Below are 27666 nucleotides of genomic sequence, written 5' to 3' on the forward strand. Positions count from 1 at the left end.
AGAAAAAAAACCTATTCATTATTTTACAGATGGGAAAGTGAAGAACAAAGAATTAAAGTACTTGTCCAGTCAACCAGCCAGTCAAAAGGTCAGAAACCGAACGGTCTCCCCCGAGGCAACACCAGCAACCCACCAGCACTAAGCCCTTCCCTTCCTCTGCCTGCCACGGCGCGGGGGTCCCCCGACCAGCCGCTGGCTGCCTCGTTCCAGACGAGGAGCCAGCGGGACCCCCTCGTCCTGCGGTGGGAACCCCAGCGCTGCCACCTGCAACCGCAGCCAACCTGCCATCCCCTAGCTGCTGCTTCCCACGCTCCTCTGGCCAAAAGCGGGCCAAGGTCCAGCGCCGAGGCCAGACAGGGCAGAGCCACCGCAGAAGCACGCGAGGTGCGCAGGCAGGAGAGGGCACGTGAGGACCTCGCCGGGCCGGAGGGGAGCTCGCCAAACCGCTCCGGGCAGCCAGTGTCTGGAGTGCTGATGGTCGTTTGTCACCAGTATGGAGAAGCAGGTAAAAGCAGGTCAAGGGGCTGCTAAAGGCTTTGCTTTCTATAGCAGGAAGAGTGGAAGGAAGGAAGCTGAAGGAGAACACAAACCGCTTTTTCATCAATTATTCTAGGAGTTAACACAACAGTCTGTAAACTCTCCCTGCCCAGCTTCTAAATCTGGCCCATAATCTATCCAGTGTGTCACATATCCAACTACCATGTCTCTTATCCTGTGCAGGGAACCTGTTTTCTCCAAAAAGACAAACAAAAGCTTACAGAAAAGCAGTGGTCCATGAATAAAAATAGTTTCTGAAATAGTTCCAACATGTAACCAAAATGCAGAACTTTCACTGTCCACTGAAGGAAACTTAAGCCTGCCGATTTCCATCTCTGAGCGCACAAGCAAAAAAATTTGGAATCTTAATTGTGTTCGATGAGACCTATTGTTCTGCGGCTGCCATATAAAGTGTCCCAAAAGCCAAACATTTCAAGGTCAGTCAATATCGATAATGCATTTGTGTCCCTATAGGTAAATTCATTGGAGCCAGGATTTTAATGAGTTCTGTGTTTTCAATGAAATGAGGATTTCTGCCAGGATAGGTTTTCATCCTAGATCTTTGTAGACAAAACATCTCCCCTAATATGAGTGATGGCTCCTACATTTGATTGCATGTATTACTGCACAAAACTGGTTTGGGGAGAACATCAAAACAAGTTCTTTATATACTTACATGAAAAAAAGCCTCTTGTCTAAACAACAGAATTATGCTAAAAAAGTGCCATTTGAAAATAAATGCCTTTGAAAAAAGGACCTGGGTGATAAGAGAAGGATAAGGTAAACAAACCAAAAAGAAAAGAAATAATAAATCTGATTTTCAATACAAAAATTAGCATAAATAACTATTTTAGCCTGTTTAAAAATATCACTCATTACATATGAAAAACAGAGACTGTTTAAAATTAGAAGTCCACAGAAAAAATGAGGCAAATATTATATTCATGTAAAGCTATTTAAAATTCTGTATTAATGTACCAACTTAGAATACAGTAAATTTAGTGAAGTCCTGAATAATAGCAAAGAGGATCGTCTTCCAAACATCATACCAGGTAATCTGTAAAACAGCCATATGTAAATACACTCTGAAACAGAATCTATTTTTATATATATTTCTATAAAAATCAAAAAGGTTTATTTTTTAATGTGGTCTGAAATATCCAAATATTAAAGCACACATTTTTACTGGACATGGATGTATATGTGGAGCACACAGTAAATAACTAATGTTAGCTAATATTAAAAGACAATTGAGAAGAGTAACATACTTTCTTCTTGTCTCCTTTTTTCCTTTTTAAAAATTTTGATAATGAGCTACATTGCCATAAAACTTTCACTGGTATGAGGGGGTATTGTCTGTTTCTAAATATTTGTAATTTAAAGTCAGATGTTGCCTTTCTGATACAGTAAAAAAAATACAACTTGGAATTCTAGAGCAACTGGAGTCATCACAATCTATTTATATATATATATATACACACACATGTATGTATACATACATACACATACACACATATATACACGTGTGTGTGTGTGTGTGTGTGTGTGTGTGTGTGTATGAAATAAATTTATATACCTATACATATATGTATTATAACAAAAACCATCGGTGATGGCTAGGCACTGCTTGAACAAATAGAAAAATATCCTTCCCCAAAGACCATACCTAGTAATTTAAGACAAGATAGAATAAAAGTTCAGTGGAAAAGCAGAAGATAGTAAGGAAAGACTAAAAACCTGAGTAGAAACATGTAATCACATAAAACATCTGCATGCATATAATAATGGTTTCAAATTGTTTTCATATATGCTTGAAGCAAATAAGAAGAGCTAACCTCAAATGTCTCTCAATTTACCTATCGTTAACTTTGTGACAAGCAGTTCCCGGTACCGTGCTACAATATGTAACGCAAGGTCCTTTATTCCCTCCCCCCCGCCCCGCCCCCTTAAAAATAAGTGTTCCTTAAACGAGCTGGACCCCACATGCCCAGCCATTCAGAATAAACCTATGCAAACCAGCTCCAGCATTTTTCAAGTGATGCTGCTTGTGCGGTCTGCTGATATCTCAAAGAAACAAGAAACTATTTTCACATCTCGTTCTCATAATGGACGAGCTGCAGAGCAGACGAGCACTCTGGACACTGTTCAGTTTGTCACGTATACACGCAAATTCTGTGATACTTCTACATTAAGCTTTCAAAGTTGAGCTATTTTGCCCGTCTACTTCTATACATTAGAGACCATGATGGCCACTAAAGGTCTTTTTTTTTTTTTTAAAGGAAAAAAAGTAAAGTAAATAATCCCTAATGATCAGGTCAATGGTCTTAGGGTTAAAGCAAGGCTTTATTTTGTCTAGTTACAACCCCCCTGCTCCATAATTAAGCAGTATCTTTGAAAAAAAAAAAAGAAATTCAAAAGTTGCAAGTAACCGCATCAAGCTCTGCGGCGGTCCTGCGCCTCTTCGTTTGTAATGAGAAAGCTGAACCAGTTTCTGACAAGGAATCTTCTTTCAAGATCCATGTGTTTTTCCTTTCAATTATCTACAGGTGTAGTTTAAACAATCGCTCTAGAGATACACGCACTTTGGGGTCCAACGCTTATCTTGTTTATGCTGTTTTAATACATCTGAGTTCAATGAAATTAATCCTGATTTACAGCAGCAAGAAAACAAAGTAATGGTTCTAAGTGGTATAACCTTTTACCATCTTTCAGTTGCCAAAGTCTACCAGCTGTTAAGTCTATCAATTTTGCTCTTTTCATTTTTTCAGGCACATTCTACCTTCAATTTTTGCTGAAAATTCAATTGAGTTCAATGGGATTTCTGCGTAAGGAACAAGGCTGCAATGTAGTCACCGAGACAAACCCGCCATTGATTTCAGCAGACGTGAAGACTAAGACTCCAGCCCCGAGAAGGCACTTGAACACAGGAAGAGATTTCTATGCAAAATTCACTTTGCACAATTAACTCATAGGAAAGATTTGATTTATAATGATTCATTAATTTAAAAAAAAATGCAAGGCATACTTCTTTACCTGTTATCATGCCATTTATTTCCAGCTTTCATTGCAAACTAATTAGACTTACTAGCACTGCTAAGGTTAGCTACGCTTGAAAATCCTTATCAGCTGGGCTTCAATGAACGTAGGGGTAAGTTAGTGATGCCATCCATGAAAAACACAGCGTTTTTGCTGCCAAAGATGCTTTGAGAAGTTATTTAAACAAAGTAAAGTAAAAGGCCTAGCTATGAAAGTTATATAGAAACATGATCACTGAACTTTACATTTAGGAAGAATTAAGCTTTTAAAGAGTTTTTCCACTGAAAAAGCCTTTAATGGTAGTCATCCAGGTGGCCCCTGGATTTATTGTTGGATTTCACTTTGACTGCTATGGACTTCCCAAGGGGACTATTACGTCAGTAATTTCTAAGGCAACATTTTATTCCAGGTAACTGAAATTCCTTAGATGAGAGCTTCAGTTTGGAGATTTTTGGATCCCATTTGAAATCATTCATACTAACTAGAGCAGAATTTTCAAAATAAATTATTGTATCTCTTCCTACTCTCACTTATATATATATACATGTATTTATAAACATTGTTTATACAACAGTTCGGAACTTAAATCCTGTTGAAGCTATTAAAACTATATAGTTAATTACATTTATAAAGGAGTTGCCTGGGATACAGTCAAAACTTATCACTAATTCAATATGTATTATATATTAACACACTTTGCAATTCTGAGAAATTAGTAATATGGGTCATCCACTGCCTTCATTCTGGGCATGGAACTCCCATCAGTTAACAGCCTTTATTTATAAAGTCTGAGTTTTTATGAAGAAATCTATAATGACTATTTTTGGTCAAGCTTAAAAGAAAAAGAAAAGACACAAAGGTTTTTCTAGTTTCCAATGTACAAGCATGCATTGCTGGTAGGAAAAGTAAAGAGTAGGATTTCTACCTAGACTAAACAAATTTCAGTAGAAAATGATAAATGAATCAAGGAACTTACACTCTCAGATTCTAAATTATATTAAGTCATTGATTTTATGAAGCCAGAAAAAGGTCATTTCATGATACTTATAAACTATAGTAAATAACTGAAATCTATGCAGTATGATGATTTTAATCCTTAATATTCTTAAAACCATAATAATAGGTACAACTTGTAACAAATAATAAAAAGAGTTTAACTTAAAATATAAATGTTCCTTTAAAGACCTATCATGTTTAATATACATTGGCCAGTTTTGTTCCACAGGTCACATATAAAAATACATTTACTGTATATTTCTTGCATTTGATTAACAGAAAGAGCCTAATGATACGTATCCAAATTCCCAGAACGGTTGTCTCTGTGCTAGTGTCTATTTAGGCTTACTTGCATAAACTGAAAACCATCTGTCATAAATATATAATCACTTTTAAATCCACCACACCCATTCCTCCTGCTCCCCAAAAAGGATGCATGTAAAGCACGGTCTGCTCCCGAAATATTCTTTGCAAGTTGCTAAGTGGATATAAAAGAACACAGACCTAAAATAATCTGCAAATAACTGTAACATAAACCCTGAAAAATGTTTTTGGAACTGGAGAGAGAGGGGAGAAACGCTTCCCTCGTCTAGAGTCAACTGAAATACTAATTTGGCTGTACCATTGAGAAGGACGGTGTTTGTTACTGGCTTATTTTGTAAATTTGAAAGCTTATTACAAATCTTGATTTAAATCAAGTTTCCTTTTGAATATTTTCTTATAATTGAACAAGTGTTAAAGTGTATCAGGCTGTCACAGCTGTTACAATACATGAACCACACTTACAGTAACAGCTTTCGTTCCACATTTTTGTGGAGTAGTTTCCATAGCACTATGATCAGGGTTTGCATATTTTTATACCACTTGCATATTGAAAATAAACTCTGATGTTTAGATTGCTTTCTCCGAGTGCATCTGGTACTTAAATTTCCTGAAAAACAAGCAGGCAACTCTGATTTAAGACCAAACAGTCCAGGGTATAACACCTTGTTTTATTTTTATAAAGTTATTTTTAGCCTTTTTTCTCTTAAAAGTGAAACTAAATAATATATTAGATGCGAAAGCTTTGAAATACACATTTATCTGAATTGTCATCCATGAACTAAACGTTAAGGCAAACTTCCGTTCATAATAATATACATTATTATCAGATATACTGCATGTAATAATATGCTTTCCATAATTACCTATTCCTCAATTAAATGTTTTCAACAGATGAAAAAAATAAAGCGTTCAGAATTTTAATTACATTGCAGTTCTAATGCAAAAGCACCTGCTTCTAAGCGAGCACCTAGCGACGCTTTGGGAGTGCGCGCGAATGTTTACCACTACCCGCGGCACAAAATCAGAACGTTTGCTTTCAGGCATACCTCAACGTCGTCAAAAAATGAAGTGCAACACAGAAGAACTAAGCGTGAAGAACACAGGCCGTATTGCAAAATTTATTATTGATAAAAGGGTCACTTTTTTTATAAAAAACAAACATGATATTATAAGTTTCTGTTTAAAAAGTCAAATCAGTACAAACCAAACAAAAAGTCAGAACTAATGTGGATTGTGTCTTGCTGTCTGCTCTTCAGAATTTGATCTTAATTGCCTGCAACGGTTTATCATCCAAAACTGCCTGGATACACATGTTGTCTAACCTTGCTTCCCTAAACTGCACTTCTCTCTGTTAAATGCCTTCCAAATTAGCAGATTGAAAATTAGTAAAATATAGCAATGCTTTTCACTTTAAATTTTAATAAGAAACAGAGACATCTCTCTCTTTCTTTTGCTGTTCCTCCCTCTCTTCTAAGAACAGAAGGCTGCTGGTGAAAGGAATGAAAATCTGGAAAGAATTTGGGGTGGACTGGCCAACCCCCTTTCATTTCCTTCAGATGTTTACAATCTAGCACCTTTCTGAAGACAAAGATGGGAAAAAAGCTATTTTTTCTTTTGACTGAAGGGTGAGACAGGGGGGTATTAAAAACTGATCAATGTAATTTTTTTCACAGAAGTATTTGCACATCTGTGAAATAATATAATTTATGAAAAAAATCTTTTTATATGACATTCATGATTATAGCCTGATCTGGAGAATTATTCAAATATAAAATTAAATACTCAAAAACTAGCTGTGCTGTGGATGAGTGAGCTTTTACCAGCTGTGCATCACACTTCTGTAATTCTATTAAAAGTATATAAGTGAGGCTTTCCAAGTATGTCTGAATCTCTTTTAAAAGGAATGTTACATTTCTAAATGGCTTTATGATCAGTTGCTTTTTGTTTTTTCTTGATTATCATCCCAGTTGGATATGTTTTATCTGACTGTACCCAGGAAAAAAAAAAATAAAAAAAGAGGAATGCATACCCATGGAAAGCGCTCTATAAATTATATTGTATTTTATTATCACAGGGCTTAAGGAAAAATTGGCTCTTAAGAAAGGTTAAAAACCTTTAAAGTGAATTCTTCTGTTTGGTTAAAATTACTTTTGATTTAATATGATCCATCTGTAATCGGTACCTGGCCTAGCTCCCTCCTCCTGCTGCTCCCTTTCCTACCCCCTTCCCAAAACGTCAAGTGCTCCAGCCAAAAGAACAGAGCAACGTCCAAAAGGACCAAACGACAGGGCAGGTTTTCTGTCCAAACAGGACAGTGCTGCAAAAGTTTGGTTCTCCTCTAAATATTATCCCTGTACTGATTTCCCTCCCAAACAAGAAATCACGTTTACTCTACATTTAAATGATTCACAGACTTTAAACGACTAACCCAGTGGTGTGCACACGGAAGTATATGATACTATTTTGTACACTGAGCAACGTTCCCCGTACTTAGATCGGAAGGAGGAAGGCACTGTTTTTCTCTTCACCAGAGGTTTCAAGGCTTTCTGCTTAATCCAAGCTGAATCAAGCCGGATTGTACTGCCAAACTGTCTTCCTAACACAGGCACAAGTTACAAATAAAAGTTCGATCATATTTTCTAAGCTTAAATACAATACTTCAGTATGGATCCTCTTCGGATACATTATTATCTACAGGTTACAAATAGGGCAGTCTTGAAATTTTGTGTACTTTTCCATGTAACAAGCCAATATTTTGACTGAACGGGAAAATACAATCCTAAAAACAACCTAAACGTTCTGGTATAAACTAGCCATTAAAAGAAGAGCACCAACAAAAGGCCACATTAGTAAAAGACAGGATCTGCAGTTACAGTTTAGAAAAGAGAGACAAAATAAGGGATAAGATATTGTTTCTGCTGCCTAAGACAGACGGACTTTAATAACACTTAACAGAATGATGCACATTAACGATCTCAGAAAGCACTTCTTATGCCTCATCCATCATGCGGAGGAGAAAATGAAGCCTTCGACAGCATTAGGAATTATTCTAGATCTTGTCAGTAATTCGCAGCTTCTCTGTAGTATCGTAACACAAATTTGTGTGTATGAGACACTGACCATTAATCTAAGGGCTTTTTTTCACTCACCACAGCGTGCTGAGAATGTATCAATTGTTTCATGGAGAAATTTCACAGATGAAACCTTACTAAATAAAACACGGAAGAGGAAAGAGATATAGACAGAAACATAAACAACTAGAACTCAGAGACAAATTATTATCTTTAAAACAAAAAACATAATAAAACCTCCACGCATGTGTGTTTTGAATGGGCAACATTAAACCTCTTAGGCTGATAACAGTCAGAACATGCAGTGATTACAAAGTTAGGTTCATATACGCAAACATGTTTGTATTTAATTTTCTGAGAGGTTTTTTTCCTCCCTTTTTTTCCACACTACAAGAAAAATCCTGATTTCTTATCCCAAGAGAGTCATGTATTTCTACAAATAGTAGCAAAACAAATTGCAATACAAAATGCCATATGACTAAATAAACAATGCTTTTGGCAACCTTTTCCTTAAGTCAAAATCTGCTGTTAATAGCACGATAGCTATTTCAACTGAAATCTCTACTACAAAGAAAAAGGTCCATAAATATTTGTGCAGCAAACTCCTAAGGAAAAAAATCCTCTCAGTACACTCCAAATTCATTTCTATACATGCAATGTAAAGATGAAAGCTAATGAGTTATATGAAGTTTAAAATAAATTAAAACTGTTCTGCCTCCAAAAGTTATCTGCCAAACAGATGCATGTTTACACAGATATGTTCGACTGCTCAACAACAAAAACACTTGTCAGACAGAATGAGGTGAATTCTCTTCTAAACGTGGAGGAGCTAAATTGTCTCAGGGAAAAAAGAAAAGATAGAATTTGATCAAATACTAATAAAAGAGCAATAATCAGGCTTCCAGTATCTTAAAACATACACTATTTTATCTCAGTTGAAATAATGACACACATCCAAAAAGTCCTCAAAGAAACTTGGATTTAGATAATATATATTGTGATTGCAGCAGAAATGCAGGATTAAAATCATTCCTGATCTTCAAACAGAATAAGAATGTATAGTTCTGTTTACTGCACATGTATTTGTATATAAAAGATACGACAAACATTTTAGGTTATTCTAAAGCCTGCATTTCTTTATTTTGCATTTTAACAGACCAAATACTGGGAAAGTGATTTGACAGTCACAGGTAATGGGCATAAATTACAGATTAAACTCATTAGAAATTATAAACACTCATATACTCTGCTAAACCCCCTGACAAAACCTGAAAATTAGAAATCCAATAACCAAGCATCAATAGGGTCTTTAACGGCTGGACAGATGTTTAAACTGTGCATGATGCTCATGTCATGAGTGAAACGAAACAGTTGAAAATCAAGGTTTGCATTAAATAATGAGGCATCGATGTCAGATGGTAACATTCACATGATCCGTTTTAATCCATCTTTTGTTATTAATTTATACTCTTTTAGAAATATAGAATTTTGTTGTTCATTCATTCTGCACAGTATAAAAAACTACAAAATAAAGAAAATATGCAGATGAGGATACATACTCTTCTGCAACATTCTGTATATCCCTCCTCCCAAAATGATTAGTATCAAATTAATATCGCCAAAAAGCTAGCACTACCATTTCAGAGTAAAAATGTAAATAATGCTTTCAAATAAAACATAACCTACAAGCTTTAATTTTTGGTTTATTTAATTAAACCACAGAGGGAAATAGAGCAAGAACGGTCACCTCACAAACAGTAACTAAATAAATCCCCAGGAACGGGCACTGGAATAGCGAAAGAAAAATTGTTTGCGTTTCTAATGTTCTGTCTGACCTGAAAGGATAACAAAAGAATCTGGCATGAATATGTATTTTTATATGGAGTGCTGCTGGTAAACACACCAAATAAAATAGAGTGGATTATTTTAAAATAGTTTCTCCTTAACTCTCAATATGTTTAATATGATGATAGGAACAACTATATATAAACTAGAAACATATTCAAGTCATAGAAAATTCTTTACAGTCCAGTAAAAATGCAGCCAGATTTCAGTAAAAGAAAACAAACAAACAACAAAAATCCTCTAAAGCTCCACTGTTTCTCTGCAAGTCTGCATGCTCTCCAGTGCTGAGATAAAGACCCAATCTGCTCATCAAACACCTCCGGGCTTGGCCATCTAATAGGAACAAATTGGCAATGACTGCCCAAGCAAGTAACACAGGCCCACTGATTTGTAGATTGATACTGATGCCTAATGATCCCCTTGGGCAGATCAATAGCAACAATCCTCATCCCTGCCTTTCTTCTTTATTGGCACAGAAGACTGAAGCAAAGAGAAAGCAGTACATACACATGCACAGCACTTCAGGTGCACAGAGAGAGAAATATACAGGTGTTCATGTACGACAGGAAACAGCTAAAGTCTGATTCATTGGAAGCTCCTCTGAAATGGTGGCCAAGAAGAAGAGGCAGTCTTGTTATTTTGTCGTAAGAGGTAAAATACTGTTGCTAATGCTTTCCATTCACATGAATATTAACAGTAGCTTCTGGATTTGGCATCCTGTAGCACACAGGGCAGGTGACACAAGCCCACGCTGCACGCAGCAGCAGCTTCCACGGGAACCTTTGTTTGCAATAGGGGAGACTAACACGCACTTTGTTCCTGGCCGTGTTTTGTATTAGTTTATGGAAAACTCAGAAATATGAATAGTAAGATGAACAATTAACGTTTATGAGCCCCAAATGTAAAAGTTGAGGTTTCTGCAAAGTCAAGGCAAGTGTGGCGTGCAAGTGGCACAGAGATTAAAGAGACAGTGGCACCAGCCATTGTTTAAGAAACCAGGGAACAGACAGGTGCATTTATCCTGTGTGTTATTGTAACAGGGTTGTACCGCAGTTCTTTTCTCGCTGCTCTCGCCTTTTCCCTCCTCTACTTTCAGTTGTCTTGTTGTCTCTTAGTGCACTACAGTATGATCAATCAGGCAATTTCTACGCAGGATTTTTATTCAGTTAACCGTGAGTCACTTTCATCTACTTCCTCCAGCCCCACCCCTTGCAAGAATTAGGGATTTTCTATTTATTTATTAATCTAGTGAATACAGTTATCCCATTAGTATATCCTTTTAAAGTCCCCAGTAATACCTAAGAAAAACTAATAGAGTTGCTTTGCATTTATTTTTTGTTCCAGTGATTTAATGGTAGTGATGTTCTGCAGACTTGTAAGTGGTCATTTACAGCACCAGGGTTGCTGGCAGGCATCACAATCAGTGCTAAACTTCTGCAGCAATTTCTCTCTCTCCAGAACAAGACTTTATGAGGTATATCCAAATTATCAGGTAAGCAAACATACAAAAAAATTTACCAAAAAGTTCGGGTCTACTGAATATCAAATATTAATCTTGTAATTAATTCATATTTAATGTCATCTGAAATGGTCTCCCCCAGCTAACTCCTTTGTATAGACTTTAAGGGTTCTGTCTAAACACTAACAAGGACCAAGGAACACAGGCACAATTTTTAAATCGTATTCAGACCCACAACTAACCGCCGGAGATGTGCTTTGTTCAGCAATCATTGTGGTATTTTTATTCTTTATGGCTGTTTTATTAAAATGTGGATAAAGCAAAAGGCAAAGGATAAAATTAAATTTCATTGATTGTAAATTTCTAAAACATTCCTCCAGTAAAAGATTTTCTTTTAATAACAAAAACGTCTTTCCCATCTTTTCTCCTATCTCTTCGTATATTCACAATAAAAATGGAACTGCATTAAAATCTTTGTAATTCAACCCACTGTATTTCATAAATTAATAATTTTCTGAATCCTGCATGCTGTCTTTTTTTTTTTTTTTTATAACATAGAAAAGTTAGTCTGGTATTGAGAGGATTTACACTACTGCTCAGAATATGCATGCACACCCAACACCCAGTACTGACCATTTTAAAATTTAAATTTCACACTAATGATAAGTATAATCATTGCAATCATCATCATCATCATAACAATAAAAAGATGCATTCTGTTAGCCCCTGACATCAATCAACCATGTGGTGAAAAATCAGGAGCCTTCCTAGCGCTCCCCCTCGCCCTCTCCCTCCCTCCCCCCGGGCTGCTCGCAGAAGTGATCACATTTAATTCATTGCATTATTATGTCATCTCCATACTAATCTCGGCCCTCACACCTCCGCCACTTTGACATGCAAATGAGCTAGAAAAAAGCCACGCATTAATATAAGAAAGTCACAGCCGTCATGTCACGACTCCGCGCCGCAGCCCGCACCGCTCCGCCGCCCGCCCGCACACACACACGGGCGCACACCCAGACACACGCGCACACGGCTCTGCCCAGCACGCAGCGCCGGCGATCACAAGAAACAACAGCAATCTGTTGAGGATCAGAGGCTGCGGCGGAGGTGGGAGCGCACACACGTGTCAGCCCTGCAGCCAGCCGCCCCATTTGCATATTCACATGAGCGCCGGTCCCAGATTGCTTAAGCAGCAAAGAAGTTAAGGTGTCTTCTCCACCCACCTCCCCTCCCTGCTCCATAAAGAAACAGCAATTTATAACCAAAAAGAGAGAGGGAGAGGGCGAGAGGGGGGAAAGAAAAGAAAGGGGAAGCTCAAACTGCCTTACCTCAGCTGGCTCGCTTTCTGGTGCTCTTAAAAGGAATTCCCTGTGGTTCCTTTAGGATTTTTGAGAACCATCCTTCAGGGTTTTTAGTTTTCTCTTTCTCTCTCTTCCTCCTCCTCCTCTTTCTGTGTTGTGACTGGGTTTATAAAAAAAATAAAAAAGACAACTCCATGTTAAGCTAGCAGTCAGGGCATCGTGAAGTCTAGGGCTACAGGGGGAGGGAAAAGAGGAGGGGAGGGTCACAGCTTAATGCCTTACAAAAGGGAACCAAAAGCCTGTATATTTTTTTTAATATCCTACAGAAAATACTGGCATACATTTACATGTAACGTACACGCACACAGAGCAACGTACGTATCTCTAATTAGATTTTCGCCAAAAACTGTCAAGGTTCAGTCTATGACGCAAATAAACGCAATGGCATTCGAGTTAATGTGAAAACTCCATCCCCAAGCTGCCCCGTTGTTCCCATGCACGCGCAGACCCCCAAAGCGCGCTAGGTTTCACGTAGCATACATTACTATCTGCAACAGCTCCTACGATGGTTGAGCATCCAGGTTCAGCATTAACCACACGTTACTAACTTGGACTGTTTCATTATGATACTAGTGGTATTTGAGATGTATTTTCACACAAATTAATTTTAATATTTCATAGCTCTAATGACAGTAGGAGAAAGAAAAAAAAGTCAAAACTGTTTATCACCTCCCAAGCATCACAGAATTAGCATCCCTCTGTTTATGGACCTGGATAACTACAAACACAGGCCTATTGTTCAAAAAAGACACAGCTTTTGTTAGCTACTGTAATACAGACAATCTACCAATAGACTACGTTGGTTCCTCAAAAGAGCTAAAATCCCTTGCATCAAATATACCATCACTGCATGGACTACATGCACATTTTAACAACCTTACATTAAATGTTTGTTGAAAACACATGGTACATACATATGGTTACTTTTTTTTTTTTAAACAAACATGTCATTACCAAGAATGATTAAGGGCTTCATTGCTTCCCAGTACAAAGTCTTAGATCAGAGTGCTGCCTGATTGCTAAGTTCCACTGTACACATCGGAATATGTTTTTAATTAGAGGATCAGGAAATAAAATACACTTTATTAAACATTTTTACATTACAGAATATTCAGGAAGAGTCAGATTTATTTTTGCAATTGGACAAGCAAATTTACTCCTAAGCTAAAACATTGCCAATTGTGTTTCATCCCAGAGCACGTTTTTATGGACAAGTTATAAACCCCTGAAATATACATTGTCTATCAGAAACGCTGAGATGTTATGTCATACACTGGGACAGCAAGAACAGCGCTGCTTTGATGCTAGGGGCTAGAGAAGCAAGCACAGAAGCTCTGTTTGCATGTGCGTGTGTACAGTAAGTGCATGCACATATACTACTACTATAAGTGCCTGCAATGGTGGCGATACAAACAATAGAAGCCGGAAGAGAGCGAAGGAGTTAAAGGCGGCTAGCGTTCCTCCGATAGAGAAGTTGTGCAGGAGCGAGTGGGGAGAAGGGAAAAGGAGGTCAGTTGTTATCAACTGGTTAAGCAAACGCCAAAACAAAGCGTGTTTCTTTATTTTGAAGAGATCGTGGCAGACACACTTTCTTATAAAAAATTATTTCCCTGCCTTTGTTTCTCTTCTTCTCCTTCAAAGAAAGTGGGGAAAGTGGTCTTTTGTATTCATGCCTGGTTTCTGAAGGAAGAAAGGTGATTTTTAACCACTAAGAATGAGTTACTTGTCCTCCACCCAAAACTGATTAAAAAAAAAAAAATCTTTGACAAGACTCAAAGGATCCCTGAAATAAAGAAGAAAGGAAAAACATCCAAAACATTAGACACAGAAACATTATATTTCAATATTATCATATGAATTAAATGTAATCCTTGAAGCGACTAGTCCCAGGGGTCACATATTAGGCCATTTTTTTCCTTTTTTTTTTTTTTTTTTATTTAATAGAGGTCATCCAGGCTGAAAAGCAGAACCCAAATGAAAAGCATCTTCAATGTGGTTATAACATGAGCTGCACGAGGTCAGGCAGTGTCTTGTATGGCCTCATAAAAAATACATAACCAGACAGCCTAATAGTATTTCTTTGCATTCATTTTTGGATGGGAACTGGCGGATGGGGGAGGGGGAAGGGAAAGGGCTAGTGGAGATAGGAACATATAAAAAACCCACATGTACGTTTCCATAATGTGCAGCTTTTAATATATTTCATTTAAGAAAAAAAATCATTTAAAGCTTTTTTTTTAAAGAGTAATCCTAAATACCGTTTCTGTTGCCTCTAAAAACAGAGGTAGCGTTTTGGTTTTATGCTACACACACAGCTCATACACACACACATGCATTTATTTAGGACAGTCATGCTACAGTCATGTTTAATTGGAAGAGGATCATGTTGGGCTTTGTTTCATTAAAAATTTTAATGTACTTTGTTATTTGTCCATATACAAACACAGCCTGATTAATTTGAATTATTTCTCTTCTGAAAAGAAATACAGATGGAAAACCTCAGTAACATGGTTTCTGCTTTAATTTGCTCTCAACTGGGAGGGGTTTGCTCAACACAGAATTTATGCAGGTTGCAGAGATATACTGGGTGGGAGAGAGGGCAAGAGAAAGGCAAGGAATAAAAGCAAGAGAGAGCGGATAAATAAAAACAAACAATGCTAAAAATGCTGCGAGATAAGAGAATCTCTAAATATCGCCTCCCTTCCCCCTCCTCCCCAAATATCGCCTGGAGAGGAGTGACCCTGCTGCGGGGAGCCGGAGCCGCAGAGGTGACCCAATGCTAACCAGCCTGTTAGAACTAATAAGGTGCGCTCCTAAGCCACTCCGCTGACACCGGGGCACTGTGGAAATAACTCTCCTTGTTATTGCCCATCCTCAGCTTGAAATTTACTACTCCTTTGCATTATTAAAGAGACAGCTTGCATTCACTATGGGGGAGAGGATCTGGTGAGGATAAATAACTGTGCATGATTTTTTTAATGTTATGTTTGTGCTCTCTGTAGTCTTTATATTAAGATTCTGAGCATTAAAGCATGCTGGGTTAATAGGTTGTTATTTATTATTGAACTGTTTTCAAAAATAAAATCTAGTTTAGAAAAATAAGATTTTTTTTCCCCCCCATGGCAAATGGTCAGAAAATAGGAAATGCGTGAAACATCTTAAAGAAGGTCAGAGTGTGTCCAATGGCAGGCCTTGTGGGACAAAAATCTTTCCAAAACATTATTCAGTAGCATTGCTTCTCATTTACGTCACATGTTCAGCAGAGTTAAAGAAGAAGGAGGGGAAAAAAAAAAGGGGAAAAAAACAAACAAAAAAAATGCAGCAACCCGTGGTGGATAACAGCAATTATGGGACTGGAAACAGAAAGGACCTGCTGCAAAATGAGTCCATCCTTACAAGGATTACGTGAAAAGGGTGTCAAAACGTGAAATTATTTTGCATTCTGTGGGTTCTAATTAAATTTGTAAGTAATTGTGGGGAAAGGCAAAACTCAGAGAGAGAAATAGGAAGGGGAAAAAAATAGAGAGAGAGAGAGAGAGAGAGAGAGAGAGAGAGAGAGAGGGAGAGAGAGAGAGAGAGAGAATTTTGCCTCCTTATCTCTTCCCACAAATTCACCTGCCCATTCCTCCAACAGCCCATGCTCCTCTCACATGAGCTTATTTCCAAAAAAAATTCAAAATAGATCATGGAGATTTTCCCAGTGTGCTGGCCTTTTTTTTTTTTTTTTTTTTGAACAGCGGGTTTTGAGGAAGGCATACAAACCGAAAACACTGGAATTTATGTTTTCACATGACAGATCGAATTTCATACAAATGAACTGAGCCACTCTTTCAGAGTATTTTGCCATCTCTGACTCAGCGTTTAGTGTGCAGACATTTTAAACGTACCTTTGTAAAGACTAGAGACTATATATCAAAAAAAACTCCTAGGTCATGGTGCAGAACCCTACAGTCACTGCTCACCAGCCCAATTCAATATGGCAGGAAAGTAGCTATAATAATTAGAGCTCAAATATTCTTAATTTTCAGCAGCAAACCAGCTGGCTGCACTTTCCACTTTCTTACTCTACATGGAGACATCACAGTGAACAGCAATCAATGATATGTGAAGGATTTCATTTAAATATAGAAGAAAAATTACCAGTTAATGGTGGACTGGCAGAACCAAGGGTTGTTGCTGATGAACCAAGAAGTGTGTGTTTGTTTCTTGCTGTTTTATTATCTATGATTCCATCCAACTAGTCACTAAAGGGATTTGAGAGTATTCTTAAGAGAACATGAGGACCAGAGGAAAGCTTTAGCTGTCCTAACCCAACCGTTTTTTCTGCAAGCCTAGAGACAACCCATTCTTCTAAAGGCTTACGTGGTCAGCTCAGCTGCTGGGAAGCCCTGGAATAATAGCAGGAATCAATGCATAGTAACATGATGAAATACATACTCTTTCAGTATACTACGGCAGCTGTATATTCGTATCAGTCTTATACACCCTGGGGCCAAATTGCAGATCTGAAAGAAGTTGTAATTTAAAATGAATACCTGAGCAGGCCAGAACAAAACCCTATGTTGGCAACAAAGGGCCTCTATGGCGTTCAGGTCTGGGGACGTGCTAAGACACAGTGTATTCCTTGACTCGTGCTCCATGTGTCTCAGGTGGTGGCCACACATCATGGATTCATAGCATTCAGAACTAGAGCCATAGATACAATCTAATGTTCATTCAACAGCCAGTAATATAGGAGCTGATCGAAGATGACCCAAAGCTCTGAAAAGGTGTATGCTGAGGCCTGCTTCTCAAGGAAGATACCAGAAACAGTCAAGTCATTTAAAATGCTTCATGTGTGCCTAAGATGATCATTCTGGAACCACAGTTCAACCACCCTTTGTACAGGTATTTACAGCTTTTATTTAATACCTCTCTATAGCTATCGCAAAACAAAACTAACTAGAGTATATTTTTAGTACTAGTTTACAAACTGGCTTTAAATAGGAAACACTGACGTCTATTTATGGAAACAAATTAGAAATGAAAACTATTGCTTCAGAAGAAAGGGATAACTACCAGTTAAGACGGGAAAGTCAAATCCAAATTTTTGCTAGTGTCAAATATAAACAAGGAATTAAAACAGATGTGTGGACAAACAGGCAAAGCAGAAGCTGCACTCAAGCCCTCAGTTACTCCTTTCTGGCATTCTAATTTTGTGAATCATCAAAAGCAGCCAAGTAAGTTCTACCTGCATCTTAACCTGCAAATAGTCATAATTGATGTGTATTTATATATGTACAAAGTATAAAGTTACTTTTTGCAAAAGACTTCATTATACATCTGGCCTTACCTATGATGTATTTGGCCATTTTTACATACATTTATACATATTTTTAATCAGGTGTCCCTCCTGCAAGTAGGGATAATAGCAATAAAAGTGCTTCTAAAGTGCTAAAGATGCTTCACGTTTCTGTTGGAATATCCAAAAGTTTCAGGGTAAAATCAAAGGTGTGGAAACTCACAGAACTGTGTTAAGCAGCTCTTGTGCTCAGCCTTCAGGTGGTAAAGCTTAACTAACGAGAGCATTAGAACCGTGACAACACTCTACTGGATTTAAAAATACAATTTTCAAAAATGATTGCCAAACTCTGATCTTAATAGCATGTCGACTTTTTTCAGCTCTACCAGCTGATCTCATAAAAAGTATAATTTCTCCTTACAAACCCTGGCAAAGTTAGGCATCCAAAAAAGTGGTTTGATTTGAAGGTTTCTAATCCCCCATAGCTCTCATAATGACACCGAACATCCTCTTGAAATGACATCAAAAACATAGTTATAAAAACAAGAGGCAAAATTATTTCTTACATGATCAAATTATATCTGTTCCATATCTCCCACATAAAACAGTGTTTCAAGTGTTTAATCTGCTTCACCTTTAATTCTGTATCTCTTGTTTAAACTGACCATTTAAATGACTCTCTTGTCATTTTGGCTTTTATAGATACTACATCTTATTCATCTAAATTCTTCTTCTGCCTTTCTGATATCAAATAGACTTCAGAGTTGTTGGTCGTGAGACTGTGTATTGTCTGCATAGCTTTTATAGTGGATCAGCAGAAGGTGGAGAAGGTGCTAGTTGGTAGCTGCGATTGAATTCTGCTTAGGTTATGGGTTACGTTCAGACTAAAGCATGTTTTAATCAAAACATTTCTAAATATACATACATTATAATTCTGCAGACATGCCTATCTGCAGATCATAATCAAACAAACCATGGTACCAAAACACTACATGTCCATAACAGAATACTCCACGGTCATCTTCAATGGGCAGCCACTGATGGACAAGCGTGACAGTGCATGCGCGCAGCTAGTAAAACCAGAAAGGGCTAGGAAATTCCCTGCAAGTTGTAAGTGGGCCAAACAGATGAAAACGAAATGAAGTGAACTAAAGACTAAAGATCTGGCAAGGCTGAAAAGCTAAAGGCTAGAGACTAGCACCTCTCACCTGGGAAACAACAGCAGGGCGAGGGGAGGAAAGAAGAGAAGCATGAAGCAGCTAGCATGGTAATACAATATTGCAGTCCTGGCAGTACTTGTTTCCACACCTCAGAACCACTGTATATGCATATCATAGGTATCTAATATGCCTGTAGCTACTTTGCACCTGTACAATGTTTCTACTGTAATTCTGTGTTGTACCTATCTTTTCCAGTTCTGTAACTGTAACAGCAATTGACAAACATAAAACCTCAAAAAAAGCCTTCTGTAACTAATATCTCTATAACAAATATATGGGTACATTTTTAAGTCTTTCTTCTGGGAATTAGAACATTGTTATATATAGCAAATGACTCCTGTTAAATTTACTAAGCAGTATCAGTGTCAGTTATTAAAAAACAGCTCACAAGGCTTTTAGCATCCAGAACTTGGTATCTAGATGTATGAAGCCTTTGTACATGGCATAGAAAAAAGTTATGAAAAGGTTTTAGATTTTTGTTTCTTTCTTTTTAACACAGAACTGTTAACTTATGGTTAAGGAACTGGGCTTGGTCCGTCCTCCAGGTGTGCCTCTTGAGCTAGCTATGGAAGGTTATTTAATACTTCTGGAGAATGAGGATAGTAATTCACCTCTCCCATGACTCATCTGCTTTAACTATATAAACTAAAACTCTGCAAGACAGGGAGTGAAATTTTACCTCCCTTCAAACCAGTGAGTTTTGGCACCAACTGCAGCAAACGAAAATTGTAGGTTAAACAAGTTCAGGTGTCTATATAGTGAAACACTGATCTTGGCTGTGGTCTCTAAATGCTCTTACAGTGCTACTAAAAAAAATGTGGTGGCCTGCCTAAGACTACACTGTAGCCACAGAAATGTAAGGTCTTCATTTTCAAACAGCTGAGTGCTGCCAAAACCATCCAAGGAGAAAAATATACAATAGGAGCTGCCCAGTGGTCTGATAATGATGGAAATATTACCTCCTCTTCAGTGGCAACCATAGCTACTCAATAGTTTGTAGAAAACAAACAGAAGGAATGTAGAAATTACAACTGGGATTTTCAACCCCCAGAGAATTAAAATGGGAAAAGAGAGCTCCAAAGGACAGGAGTCTAAATGTAGGCCATCCATAGAAAAACCATGGCGCGTAACTCCAGAAGGCAAAACTGGAAAGCATCAGGGGGTATTTAAGCATCTGATGGAGCAACCTGTTTAGGGAAATTAACCTTGTTTACAAGACTCCCACCACACAGGCAACGGGTTGAGTGCATTTCTGCATAGCATAGAGAAGCTCCTGGAGAAGACCCTGGATTTCAGATAAAGGACGTAACTAATACACTTTGAAGAAACTTTTGAAGAAACAAACTGAGGCAGGTTTGCAACTCTGTGGCTGCAGCCTTCACTAGTGCCTGGATTGGTGAGGTACCCTACCAGGCCGTAGGGCAGGAGTGCAAGCCTGCAGGCAGCGTATAGTGACTGAACGTCTCCAAAACCCGGGTCATGCAGCTCTTTCCTGCGGATCCATCTGGATTGCCTGCTAGAGGGCACTCCTGGCCACTTTATCCAGCCTATGAACAAAAGCTTCAGATCAAGACATTGAAGGCAGGTCTATTGTGATGCTGCCATAGGCTTTGATAGGCTTTGAAGTGAAGTACACACTCAGCTTGGAGAAAGGGAAGCTCAGGAGGGGGGGAAAAGGAAAAAAAAAAAAAAAAGAGAGAGAGAGAGAGAGAAAGAGATCGCAACAACTGCCCAGTCACCAGAATTTCATGTGCTCTTCTGTAATCATACCTGTTCCAAAGTGACCTGCTCTCACATGAGGAAGCCTAGAGATAGTTAAAGAAATAGCTACATCACCAGTAATTACAACAGACAATGATGTGGAGAAAGACATTTAAATAATTTAAGTGGTAAGACTTAGTCCCTTTTAGGCCTTTTCAGGGAAGATTATTTCACAGTCTAAAAGACCTGTGTTGTTAGAAAAAAATTGAGTGATATTCAAATTTTTGCTAAGGTTCGTCTTATATCTCTGAGCTGCCATGAGCATGAAAATCTGGTTTCTGGGCATTAAAAAAAAATCTCAAGCCCCATAAATGGGCAATTGTATGCCAAGTAACGGCAGATAAGCTTTCTTTTTTTTTTCTTTGTCACTTGGAAAGTTTAGACTCACATATTCAATGTTGCCATTTAACAAAAAAGAAATAGGGATAAGTGTGCTCATGTTTCAAAGGCATTTTAAGATCTAAAATATTCTACATCAGCTACATCTTACTGCTATTTTCATATTTTCATAAGGGATTTAGATGTAGTTCTGTGCCATTGATAGTACACAGTAACTCCGATTGAATTTTCAAAATCCTTACTGAGTTGGGGGCTACATTAATAAAAACAAAAGCATGAACTTAAAACATGCTCCGTTGTAACTCCCCAAGTGACCTTAATATGGAATAAGAAAGTCTTTATGTTATTTATTTCAGTGCTTCTTACAGTTAAGACCAAGAGACCACTATCCACTCATGGGATTTCTTTGAGTCACCTTGCATGACCACATAGAACTGACTCATTCATAAATTTTACCATTTAATGTAATTCTATAGACTACAGTTTAGGAGCCAGTGGTTTAGTTTACAGTATTTTTTTAAACTAACCCAAAAAAGCCAATTATTCCAGATGGAGTGATCCATCAGCAGACCTATACTGGTCTGGAAGGTGCAACTTTCCTATGTAAACACATCCTAAGCAGAACAAGTCCTACTCTTCTCAAGTCACTTAGATGCTTTTGAAAACCTATGTTTCCATTTGTTCTTGCAACTTCTTTGAGGCTGTTGAAAGACAAGTAAGACTGGCTGAATGACTATTTTTACCTTCCGACTCTATTCTGTACCACCCTACGGATGGTCCCTTCTGTTCTGTCTTTGTCAGTGTGCATTGCCAGTACCACCGAGAAGCACCAGCCAAATCAGGAGTGAACTGTTTTGTAAGTGGGAGTTTATAAAACCTGGAACATGAAACCATTTTTGCTCTGAAGAGTGTCCTGGAGTCTTGTGTCCCAAGCCAGATATATCCACAATAAAAGTTAACCAAAAAACCAGTTATTTCCAAATGAAACACCAGTGCGGAGGGTAGTGCCGCAGGCCACAAACTGCTCCCGTGTTTGCATTTATGTCAGTCAATGACCAGCAAGAAATTACTCTATTCAATATTTAGAATATGAAACCATGCAATTCAGCCTACTTCTTTCTATCTAAAGCTTAGTTAGAAATGTCCCCCACCTCCTCCCTCCTCCCAATCTAGTGCTTATATAAATATATATATACACACACACACACATATATATCAGACAGGAAATAAACATAAAATCTCAAAGGGAAAACAAGAAGAGCATTTTAAGAACAGATAGTCAATTGAGCATTATCTGCAGCTCTTGTGCTTATATCTTTAAGCATGAAAGCACAAAAAACATTCCCTTTAAACAGCAACTAACTTGCATAGGTGCTACTTGACAAGTCTCATGCACTACTAAATAGATGTTCTTACAAACTGGATGATTATTCCTGGAATTGTAAACACAGAAGGGTGCTGGCACAGTGTCTTTAAAGAAAAATACAAAATATACACATACCACACAGTTTATATTTAAGCTAAAAAGCCATGGCATATGATGAAGACAATTTTTATACAAAGAAATGGAAAATGTATACAAGAAAAAACATTCTCAAAAACAACACAGATATAGTAAAAAAACTAATATATTTTTAAAAGCTTACTGTACAATTGAATTAAGAAATAATCTTGCAGACCATTTATAACTGAACTATCCTTTCTAGATGGTGGGAGATAATGGTGTCACTTCTTCTGCAACATCTACTTCCATTACAGAGCTGAATCTTAGCAAACCCCCCCCAATATTTTTTTTTTTTTTAAAAAACCTTCTGAATGGCCTAGAATAACAAAAAAAATTTTCCAGAAGAATACTGGGTGAAAATGACTGTGTAAAGAATTATTGAATGCATGTATGCAGATCTTTACACATTAAATCAAATAAGATTATGCTTGTTTTCCCATAGATTTGATTTTTTTTTTTTTTTAATGCCCAGGGAAACTAAGAGCATGAATAAGAATTTCAGTGGGAAATATTTCGTGTTCTTTAAATTTAAATAGAATTAACACAGCTCAGCTGCACTTTGGTGAACTTCTGTTTGCATAAAACCAAGAACTACAGATAACCCAAATATGTCGTACTGCCATGTTGCAGGATTCCCAACAATAAATCCCACTTGATTGTTGACTATGATGTCTAAATATGGCATAGACGACTTAGATTTAGAAAGAGTGATCTTGCAGGAATAACTTCTCAACTGACTCAAACTAATTATAAATGTAACCTTTGGAGGACTTAAAATATCAGCTGGTTTTCAGTGAAAGTAAGTATTTTGCCAGGTGAACTGAACTCATCTCTTATTCAATTGATCATAAACCGTATTTGCATTTCTGACTCCACCACAGTACCATTTTCTTTAGAATTCTAGGTAATGTTTTTGAGGGGATTAGTATGGCTGTCTATTATTTTTCTACTTCATATAGTTAACTAGAGTGCCTTTAGAAGGGTCAAAACCAGTTGGAATCTCAAATAAGATTAAGGGAAGTATGATTTGAAATTATACTTTTAATATATTTCCTCTTTTCTATTTATGCATTTTATTCTAATTTCATATTTGAAATTCTATGTCTGTCTTTGGAATAAATAACCTGAACTGGTTTGTTTGATACTATATTTACATTTAAAATATTATATACCTGTTACTCAAGATTCAAAATACTCCTTCTCTCCAAGACACTACTTATACAAATGTTTTAAAGGACCAGGGAATAAGAACATTACAACTTCCACTTCATTCAATCAGAACAGAAAGAATTTAGAGATTTTAAATCAATTCACTGTTACAATATCAGAGCTATGAACACACATCTGGCATCTTAGAAAGAACAAGTTTAGCAAACGTGCACTCTAGCAAGCATAGGCATTACTTTGAAAGCAACTAAAGACCAATTTGCTTTATTCTTTCTCCTAGTGCATGGTTAATTTATTAGCATATGTAAGGTGAAATGGTAAACCAAATACAAGCTTTAGTATCTTTGACAAAACATATTTTCTAATTAATTTGTCATGAAAAGCAGAGAAGGTTACCAAGAGCCAAACTTTGCTTTATATTCTAAGGAACAGCTTGCCATGCCTTCATCAAAAGTCATATAACATGGATTTTTTTCATCAGCATTTATTTTTCCCATTTTGACAACCTACAGAAAAGAAAAAAAAAAACTCCTACCTATACATTGTTTATTTTTTTCTAATGGTAATAACACATTGTAAGCATTACTTCATGTGGAGACCTGCTAGCTAGCACCTCTTTTTCTTTTATTCTATTAAACAAATCCTTGATTCAGTAGAAGACTATTCCTATCAACCCAAAAATTAACTCATATGTTGTCTCCTTTGTTAGTTTTGTATCCCTCTTTCCTACTCTAACTTTGAGATAGGCTGTTCAGCTACAAAAGGAGAATTAGTTTTTAGTTACTCAAAGCACTGAACATTAAAACTATATGGTTTTAGCACCACATAATTCACATCTGGAAATCTGAAGCAAAGGCCTCAAGAACTTTCACCTCATATTTAAAATGATTATGCAGATCACAATTCCAAAGTACATGTACGCAGTATTTCCCAAAGCTACACAAATTTTTTTAAAAAAATTAATTTAAAAAACTGATCAGAAGAAAGCATTTAACAGGAAAAATCAATCATAAAAAAAGGAAAAATGTATTAGACGGTCAAAAGACAATTCACGAATGAGGAGAGTTGACAACTTCAGCTAAAAGCCATCCTGGTTCATTAGCAAAATAAAGGCAGCAATTAAAATAAAGAATCAAAATGGCAAATGGAAACAAGGGAAATAGATCATAATTAAAAACAATAGAAGCTGTGGACAGTAGAAGAGGGCTAAGGACACCTAAAGACAGTAGAAAAATGGCTGCAGAGTTATGCATAAAAGAAGAGTTTTTAAAAGTATGATAGACAACACAGAAAACCTAGCACTCCTGTAAGGCTATAATGAAATGAAGATGGTAAAGCTGAAAACATAGTAGTCTTCACAGTTCTTATTTCAAAAGAAGGATTTTGACATAAACTTACCCAAGAAGAAAAATGAAGCAATTAACAGTTTATTAGTAGAGAATTGAAGGAAAATTGAACAATAATTTAGAACAGATATGTTCTCCTAAACTAACAGCTTTAGGGGATAACACTGCTGCCGATGCTCATTTTCACCAGGTCATGAAGTCCTGGACACATCCAGGAACTAGAACTAGGCTTAATTTCTGCCAGTATTCAAAAGCAAATGCAAGTAATAGTACAGTAAGAAGAAGTTGGCAATAAAATTCAGATTAAATCACGAAAGGTAACACAGGACTCAACTTATATGTAACCTTCCCAGTTGTTAAAATATAATCGGTGACAGTCAGTGCGGTTTTGTGGAAATGGATCTTACCAACCAAAGAAGGCTCTTTTAGGAGTTAAGTGCATCCAGTAAAGGTGACTTCTGCTACATTCTTTGACTTAGGTACAACAACTTATAGTATCAAAAAACTGTAAGTTAAATAGAGGGAGAACTGATCATAGAACTAATTATTCAGTGGAAAACCACCATCACCAGGGATATGTCTACAGAAGGTCTGCAGGGCTGGTACTAGACCCAACATTTTGCAACACCGTCGAGAATCCTGAAGTAAAATAAATAATAAATAATAATAAAATCATTATCGATAAAGATGACACAGAAGGTGCCAGAGTAGTGAATAAATAACGAGGACAGATAGAGCTATTTGGATCATTTGCTAAACTGAACCCATTCAAACAAATATGAAGTTATACATCTTGAAATAAAGAATATAAGCCAGATTTACAGAGGAGGGGATTATATCCTGAGAGCAGCTGCCCTAAACTGTTTATAAGGAAAGAACAAAAAAAAAAAAAATCTAAACTTGATCTCCCACTGTGATGCTGCCATAAAGTGACTAATGGTATCCTTGGATATAGAAGCAGGAGGACAGTGAATCAAAAAGCTTTTACCTCTGTATATAGCACCGATGAGCCTGATATTAAGAGCGCTGCATTCCACTCTTCACATTTATATTGAAAAAATGAATAACTGGAGAAGAAGAAGAGAAGAGCTCCCAAATTATTCCAGGTTTCAAGAAAATGCCTCATAGCAAAAGAGGTAAGGAGCTGCATCTGTCCAATTTATCAAAATTAGGCTCAAAGATGACTTGATTACAGTGAACAAATACTTTCATGGAAGAATATTCCAGACACAAACGTGTCCTTTACCTTAGAGAAAGGTAAAACAATGAACCAGTGGTGAGCAGCTGAAGTCAGACAAATTCAAGCGAGAATCCAAGCACATATTTCTTACCATAGAGTGATTAATCTCTGGAAAATGTTAGGGAAGAAGGGGTTGATTGTCCATGTTTTAATATTTTTAATCCCAAATTTAATGCCTTTCTTGAGGAGAAGTCTCAATTACATTGTAGTTTTTGGCTAGAAAAAAAAAAAAACAAACAGTAATTGAGAAAAACTTGAGCTGATAAAGACGACATCAGGCCAAACATCCCTCTGGCCTTAAATTCTATGAAAATGAGAAATTCCCCTTCCCAAAGCCTGTGAGCAGTCTCATCAAGTTGAAAAAAAAGACAACACTCACTCTTTTCCTCAGAGTGCTTCTTTCCACTGTGCTTGCATGGCAGTGAAGCACCATCGTATGAAAATATGGGTTTGGGAATGTTTACATGCTCTTCGAAAGACAACATAAGACTTTTAAAATGTTTGTTTTGAAGTACAATATACAGCAAGGATTTGGGCTGAAACTACATCAGCACACTGAACAAGGGATAAAAGCCCCAGTGGGGGGGAAAAAGCAACAAAAATATCATGGTAATATCCCTAATTCAATAATCAGTTCTCTCTGCAACAGAACGGGGTTCGGGGAAGAAAACAAAACGCAGGTTTCCCTAATGCGACGGCAGGTGCATACCAGCGCTCGGTAGAAAAATAAGACAACAAAATACGTAACGCCACCTCGTTACCGTTTTACGTTTTGTTAAGAAAACACCACTCGGTACGTATTTTATCATTTGCAAAGGTTCTCACTGGCCTCTGTGCACAGCCCTAACAACTGATTACACCCTCCAACAACCTGCTAACGTGACTTGCGGCGTTGCCGCTCTGCGCCTGAACCCCGCGGCCCTGGCACAGACGGGCGACCTCCGCCTGCGGCACCCAGCACGCATCGTCTTGCCAGGCCGCGGTTCGGGGCGAACGCGGGGTGCTAACTTCACTCAACAAAACACACGCAAACCGCGCTGTCACTGCGACGGTGGAGAGCTCCTGTCACCAAGCAGCTTTTTCATATACTGTATCTTAAAAAACCATGACTGAAAACGCAGATTTGAATTCATTTTCATCCTTATCAGCTATGTAAAAAATAGAAAAAAGAGCATC

The 27666-nt window shown here is 37.4% G+C and overlaps 1 protein-coding gene across 2 annotated transcripts in view; it reads right to left on the minus strand.

The window, feature by feature from the left end:
• ZFHX3 (zinc finger homeobox 3) overlaps nucleotides 1-27666 on the minus strand; it is a 752695-nt gene that overhangs the window by 575674 nt on the left and 149355 nt on the right. For both annotated transcript variants that reach the window (XM_068955804.1, XM_068955803.1), the window contains 2 exons: nucleotides 26582-26706; nucleotides 12600-12732 (listed from right to left, as the gene is read on the minus strand). The gene's annotated coding sequence lies outside the window, so the exon portion shown is untranslated. The remainder of the gene's footprint in view (nucleotides 1-12599; nucleotides 12733-26581; nucleotides 26707-27666) is intronic.

This window comes from Struthio camelus, chromosome 10 (genome assembly GCF_040807025.1).
Source record: "Struthio camelus isolate bStrCam1 chromosome 10, bStrCam1.hap1, whole genome shotgun sequence".
Lineage (NCBI taxonomy): Eukaryota > Metazoa > Chordata > Aves > Struthioniformes > Struthionidae > Struthio > Struthio camelus.